The sequence below is a fragment of the Salmo trutta genome, chromosome 19 (assembly GCF_901001165.1).
Source record: "Salmo trutta chromosome 19, fSalTru1.1, whole genome shotgun sequence".
Classification (NCBI taxonomy): Eukaryota; Metazoa; Chordata; class Actinopteri; order Salmoniformes; family Salmonidae; genus Salmo; species Salmo trutta.
The window spans coordinates 24,299,601-24,307,208 of NC_042975.1; the positions used below are offsets into that span (position 1 = coordinate 24,299,601).

General features: G+C 42.4%; 1 non-coding gene across 1 annotated transcript; it reads right to left on the reverse strand.

The window, feature by feature from the left end:
- Positions 1-5,345: 5,345 nt before the first annotated feature.
- Positions 5,346-5,421, reverse strand: trnas-uga (transfer RNA serine (anticodon UGA)). The gene has a single exon. It is a non-coding gene; the product is annotated as a tRNA-Ser (tRNA).
- Between the last annotated feature and the right edge of the window lie 2,187 nt (positions 5,422-7,608).

Genomic DNA, 7,608 nt, shown 5'->3' on the forward strand with positions numbered 1-7,608 from the left:
GCAACGCTGAGGAACCCGTATCGACCGCACCGCGCTATAGCTGCGTACTGGTGACACAGTGCGTAACTCAGGATAACAGGGTGCCTGCTTGATCCGTCGCTCCCCATAATAAGCACGGGGAGTTGGCTCAGGTCTCCAACCTGACTTACCAACTCCCCGTGTGCCCCCCCAAAAAAGTTTTGGGAGGGGCTGCCTCTCAGGCTCCTGTAGCTCCCTTAACTTGTCCTCCCAAAATTGACGTTCTGACTTACATGTCCATCCTTCTCCCCGGTGCTCCAATCCATGCTGCTTGGTCTTCTTTTGGTGGGTGGTTCTATAACAGCCGTCGAAAGGAGTAGACCAAGGTGCAGCGTGGTGAGTGCTCATTATGAACTTTTAATAAAACAAGAATATGAACGACAGCTAAACAGTTCTGTCAGGAACATGAACTAAACAGAAAGTAACCACCCACAAAACCCAAAGGAAAACAGGCTGCCTAAGTATGGCTCCCAATCAGAGACAACGATATAATGCTGTCCCTGATTGAGAACCATACTCGGTCAAAACATAGAAAAAAGGACATAGAATGCCCACCCTAGTCACACCCTGGCCTAACCAAAATAGAGAATAAAACCCTCTCTATGGCCAGGGCGTGACAATTGCGTTCGGTTTGTTAAAATAGAGCCCAAGAGTTTTAGGGATCCTGGGCTGGGATCCCTAAGCAAGAAAAGTTTGAAGACCCCATGTTGAAAAAGTCATTCTCATCTTGCCATATGGGTAGATTGGAGCCAAGGAAGTTTGCCGATCTTAATTTGATTTGAACTAATTACTTGATGTTTTGGGTGATTTTTAATTACTTAGAAAAGCAACGGATCTCATCCTAATATGTGGGTATTACTGCTAATTGCACTTGGCCTTGTGTTAAACATTCCTCGTTTCCTGAAATATTATGTACTTAATGTTGCTATTTTGTATCATATAAAATGTTTAATGACAGAATCTCATGCGTATGGATAATTTCATAATTTATAATATTAATCCATCATCACGTTACAATGTTAGCTCACAAACTATCCTTTTGCAACTTTCAGCACATTCAAACACATGCATAGCTCAATGTGGGGCAGTTATTAAGAATTGTTGTGTGTGTTGTTATGCCTATGCCATACTATGCTTTTAAAGATCAATGAGAATTGGTGGGTTTGGTCAGAGAGGAAGAGGTGAAGCGAGAGGTTTGACTCTGCCACCACATCTGTCTGCGCAAAAAGCATTAACCAGCTGTCACAACGTCCACAGAAGGTGGCGCCTCTCCCCGGTCGGGGAGAGCTGTTCTCCTATTGTATTATTGTGCATCCTGCCTTGTTGGGGCATTTTTTCAAGGATTGATTAAACGTGTGTTTCACGAACCTCAGTCTCCTGCGCCTGACTTCACCCCTCCTGCTATCGAAGTGTTTCGTGACACCAGTGAAAGATGGGGTCAATGAGAAAGTGTCGAATGTGGTCAACATAACATTAAATTGCTAAGTTGTTACGTGAGACTTAAATAAAAAAAATATTTAACCTTTATTTAACTAGGCAAGTCAGTTAAGAACAAATTCTTATTTACAGTGACGGCCTACATGGTATTTCTAAAATGTTTTTCCATGTCTAGTCCTCAATTCAAAATGTATTTATAATATACAATATTGAAAATTGAACTTAAAAAAACGTTGTTTTTCAGCTAACCTAAAACAATGAGATGGGGGGCTGGATGTCCTCAGTATTTGCAATGTACTCAAAGTGGAGTCTATCATACGAAGAAGGAGAAAGCAACAAAAAGCATGAAACTTGCAGAAGCCCAAGTAATGGTCCAGAGTCTTGCACCTAGTGTCCATATTTCTGAATCTCCCACTCCGTCTTTTTGATGAAATAAAAGTTTCAGAATGTTTAGGGTGTTACGAATGTACTGTTATAAGTGGACTAGTGGCATTCCGGTAACTGTGAGAGAAATTCTGGCTAGAATGTTCCCGCCTGATCACACCTTCTCTTGCCTGCCTTCTGCCATTGCTGATATTTATTCCGCAATGGCAGTATATATCTTGGCAGTATATAGATACTCTTTGGTTTGGTTGAGTTTGAATCTTCGTAGGCCACTCCCCCTGAGATGAGACAGTTTCCCTGAAGGTCAGACATATTAATCAAGCCCTGTCAGGAGTATCACACAAGCCATGATGCTCAGAGTGATCTCCCTATTCAGCATGTAATGATTGGAAGTTGTTGTTAAGAAACGTGTTGATGATGGGGATGATAATGACAACATTGTTTTACATGATAATAATGAAGACGATCGAGATGATGATGTTGGCTGTGGTGGTGGGTATGACGATAAGGGTGAAAGTGAGGATGATGATCATGTTGATGACAGAAAAGCATAGCGTGTGTGATACAAACACCTCGATACAATAAAGACATACAGCCAATCTGAAATATGGTTAGTCCCCACTGCTTAGTTATTTTTGGAGGATTGGGTTGTGGGTTGTGGGTTGTCTAGCCTTGGACAAGCTACACATCATGCCCAGTGGCTTGGACACAGGGTGCTCGACAACAAAAAAACAGGTTGTGTCACCAACTCGGTTGGATTTCAGCAACACTGTGCACTTGCAGCAATGATACTTCTCATTCCTCTCTCTGTGCAGCCCTACAAATCATCTGCGTCAATACAGCGACAGCAACCTGAAAGCAGCAGCTGCTTTCTTGTATCCTATAACACAGACTATTCGCATTTGAGGGTGTCGTACATCACATAAATGGTGGCATGGATCTCTTATGAGTTTGTCAGCTTGTTGGTGTTTTGAAGTAGATGACCTTGGCATCTTCAATGAAGCAGAGAGACACCTCTTTGCTCACCTATGATGAGAAATACAGATGACTCATTTAATATTGAATATGACTATGTCTGACAAAGGACTTAAATGTCAACAGGTTAAAGAAACACATGTAGCAAATACTTATAAGCCACTGTTTAAAAAGAGGGTGCATTACTTGCAATTGTTATTGTTGAACTTTAGGAGACATTTCAATGTTTTGAAGCACCTTCATACTATTAATTAATGTGTAGTCATACAAATGCACCCTTGAGTATTACTTTTGGCATTGTGTGCATTTTGTATTTATTTCTAGTTCATTATGTGGATTCATATTTTGGCTAAGACAAGGAATGAATTGTAATTGCTTAGAGGCAGGGGTTTATTGATTTCTAACAACAGCACGGTTGACTCCTTTTAATAAACAGTTTGGGGTTAGCTCCAGCAGAAATGGCTTTATTGTATTTCAATAACAATGCGTAGTTGAATTTGAATAGCAAAATCTCCTGCTCTCGACTACTGAAAGCACTGTAGCACTGACACCTGTTGTGGTGAGTGTATGAGGTCTCTAAAAGGCTGCTATAGTAAATTAGGCCAACATTTCTCCTCTGCACTGAATGTTGCTCTCACCATCATGTGATTGAAGGGTTATTTTAGTGCAGTGAAAAATGGATAAGCACAAAAGAAGTGAACACATTTTCTTGGTTTTAAAATATTGCAGGAGAACAAATAAGCATGCACTGTTTAATTAAATTAAAATATATCTCTGTAATTATTATCCCCATTGTCTGTTTCAATGAAATGCTTAATTATCACAATCAAAATATCTTACATCTTAGACTTCCTACAAACAAACCCCTTTGGGGTGGTAGGCTAGAACAGCTTTGCTTCTGGGCTTCCTCACATCATTCCATCACAGTTTAATTTCGTATAACCGCTCATCTAAAAATAATAGTTCATTGCATATTTGTTCCTCTGTCCTATTCAGTGTTACCATATTAAGACCGAAACTTGCACAATGATGGATTCCCCACCATGTTGCCGTTTTGTCTGGTGGGCTCAGAAAATTGAAAAGGAGTGACATGGCCAATTGTTCGAACGAATGTGAACTGTTTAAGAACAGCTGGAAGAGGGTTTGTCTGATAGGGGTTTGGAGGCCCACGCTCAGTAATGTATGGCTCCAAACAGTCATGCGAAAAGAGACCTCTGTTCTGTGGAGCTAATGGATATTTCATTTTCCCTCATTACACTGAAATGGTCTGTTAGTCCATGCTGGCTGCTTAATCACTTTCTATCAGAGTCCATTTGGAATGGCGGTCCCCACTTTGTCCCCGTCCCCACCCACTCAGACAGACGCTCACACAGCCACTTCCCAGGGAACCAGCCTAATGTTGTTTCAACCATTCTGTGCAAGCCACATTGACTCATTAAAAGGACTGAATTCATCAGTCACTTGGTTTGATGGATTGAGAACAGCCATGCAGAGAATTCAGTGTGCTCCTGTGACACAGGAAGTAAATTCAGACCAAGCCAATGGGTGTCATTGGCTGAATTGTGGCGGATCTCGTCAAAATACTTTTTAAAGAGCATGACCAGGAAATTGCTTTAACCAAAATTATATGTATTTTATTTAACGTTTATTTAACAGTTAAGAACAAATTCTTATTTACAATGATGGCCTACCCCGGCAAAATCCTAACCCGGACAACGCTGGGCCAATTGTGCGCTGCCCTATGGGACTGCCAATCACGTCCGGTTGGGATACAGCCTGGTATCAAACCAGGGTCTGTAGTGACGCCTCTAGCACTGAGATGCAGTGCCTTAGACCGCTGCGCCACTCAGGAGCCCATTTGAGCCTATTACTGTGTCATTTGCCGCCCGCAAAATGTGATCATTCCACTCCAGCTTCCAGCTCCCTCTTCACAGCCACAGGGCGTGACAGTTTTGAAGGAGACATCGGACTAAATAATATGGATTACCAATTAATTTCACGTTGATGGCAGTGTAGGTGAAATAAATGAGCTTGTTAGCTAGTGTTTAGACTTAAAGTCAGGTTAAAGTGCATGCATGATCAAGTCATATTTAAGTCAGTTAATATTAAAATCAGTCTTCGACTCGAAAATGAATACATGTACAGTGCAAATATCAGGCTGAGGGATATTACAAGCTTTCCAGCATTTTCGAGTTTGTCCTTTTCATTATATTCTCCTCTGGCCTTTAAGCACTGATATCAACCTGCACTCTGCAATGAGGTTCATAACATGTAGCATAAGAGCGTCTTCATCCAGTCATCCCAGTATTCTCTGAACTTTTGATTTGCCTGGGCTGTCTCGTCATTGCTGATAATCAGGCCTACTACTGTCATGTCGTCAGTGAACTTGATGATGGAGTTGGAACTGTGTGAGGCCACACAGTCGTGGGTATACAGAGAATACATTTTAGTCATTTAGCAGACGCTCTTATCCAGAGCGACTTACAGTAGTGATGCATACATTTCATACATTTTTTTCTCCGTACTGGTACTGGTCCCCCGTGGGAATCGAACCCACAACCCTGGCGTTTCAAACACCATGCTCTACCAACTGAGCCACACGGGACCATGGAGGGGGAGGGGACTGAGGACGCACCGTTGTGGGGCCCCTGTGTTAAGGATCAGAGTGGAGGAGGTAATGATACCTACCTTCACCACCTGTGGGCAGCCCGTCAGGAAGTCCAGGACACAGTTACATAAGGAGGAGTTCAGACCCAGGGCTGTGAGCTTTGTAATGAGCTTATAGGGCACTATGGTAATGAAGGCCGAGCTGTAGTGGATGAACAGCATCCTCACATATGCATTCCTTTTGTCCAGGTGGCTAAGGGCAGTGTGCAGTGCAATGGCGATTGCGTCGCTTGTGCATCTGTCAGGGCGGAAGGCGAATTGGAAAGGGTTCGAGTGTGTCGGGGAGGGAGAAGGTGATTTGGTCTTTGACTAGCCTCTTGAAGCACTTCATGATGACGAAAGTGAGTGCTACTGGTCGGTAGTCATTCAGTTCAGTTACTTTCCCTTTCTTGGGCACAGGGATGATAGTGGACATCTTGAAGCAGGTGGGTATAGAGGCCTGAGCTAGGGAGTGATTGAAAATGTCAGTGAACACAACAGCCAGCTGATCTGCACATGTTCTGAGAGCACGGCTTTTTGTTATCTGGGCCGGCAGCCTTGCGAGGGTTAACACGTTTGAATGACTTACATACGTCCTCAGTGGAGACTGTGTGTAGCCCACGTTGTCATCGGGGGCTCTCCTCAGCAGCCCAGAGTCATTGTGCTCGAATCTTTAGAAAAAGGTGTACAGTGTCTGATCTTGTTTCACCATTTCCCCCAGATGCACGCCGCAGCGGCTCTGCTGGTAAAACCACAGCTTGGCACTTGAATTGTGAATCTCACAGATACTTTTTGAAATGAAAGTACCGTTGTGCTCCTGCGTCACAGTCTGCCGTGTGTGGCAGTGTGAGGCGTCACCGTTAAAAGGAGCCCGAGATGGAATGAATCGTATTAGCAAGACAATTAATTTGTGATTAATACTCTATTCAAAGAGCCAAAGGGATTAGGGGAAATTATACCATTATGCTGGGGGAAAAAATGTCTTAATTTTGACAAATGGGCAGATAGGAGATTTCCCTTCCAGCCACACCTCAGGACACTCGGTTGCAGGCAACGTGGGGGATTCACCACCGTTTCTCACATTTCTCCTGGAGGTCCTGGTTTATTGTTGTTAGTGGAAAGCCAAAGCAATGACACATGTTTGTGTTTATTGTCAGCTGGCTCATATAAAAAAATGGGCTACACAGTAAAACTATGGTAGTTATAACTGGAGTGAGGGACAATGCATGAGCAAGCAAGGGGGGTGCAGCAACATGGTGCTTGTAGACTGCTAAAATATGAGAGGGAGAGGGAACTTTGTACTAAGATTTTTATTTGTAATTATCAGTGGATTAAGTGTGTTAAGTAGCAGCCCAATCGGCTACCTTCACTTTTACTAAACTGCACAGGTGTCTAGTTCAGAAGGACATTATGAGAAGGGGTGAAGTAGAGAGATTCTACATTTACATCATTTAGCAGACACTCTTATCCAGAGCGGCTTACATCAGCAATTAGGGTTAAGTGCCTTGCTGAAGGGCACATAAAAAAAGTCACCTCGGGGATTCGAACCAGCAACCTTTCAGTTACTGGCACAATGCTTTTAAACGTTACCTCAAGACTTACCTTTCCATTTCCTATATAAGCTGTATTACCCAAAGTGTACAGTATTTCCACTTAAGAATAATTCTCAAAAACAAAATCAGTTTATTCAAACAAATGGCTATGGTTTCATGTGCCGTTCACATGCTCCATCACTCCATTAAGCAAATTAAATAAAGGTCATCTCTATTCACTGAGCGATGATTGAATGCGCGATAAAAATTATATTAGGTCGGCATAAATTGTGAAAGTTCTTAAGTAGGGAAGCATTCACACTACCATTAATAAAGGTCAGTTAATTTGATGGAAAGTACTAATGTCGCCCTAAATTCTCAGCGTGGAGTCATGGCTCTGCTTTTGCTAGTCCTAAGTGTCTGTGCCCACTCAGATGTAGATCTACTGAGAATTTCAAATGTTTTGTGTGCATTAAGATAAAGTCAGAGAACGAATGTTTCAAATGTTAAGAATTGGCTACAAGGAGACAATCAGGGATAATGTGCACTTGAACAACTGCGGGTGGTGAAATGTATACTGAACAAAAATATAGAATGCAACAATTTCAACAATTTT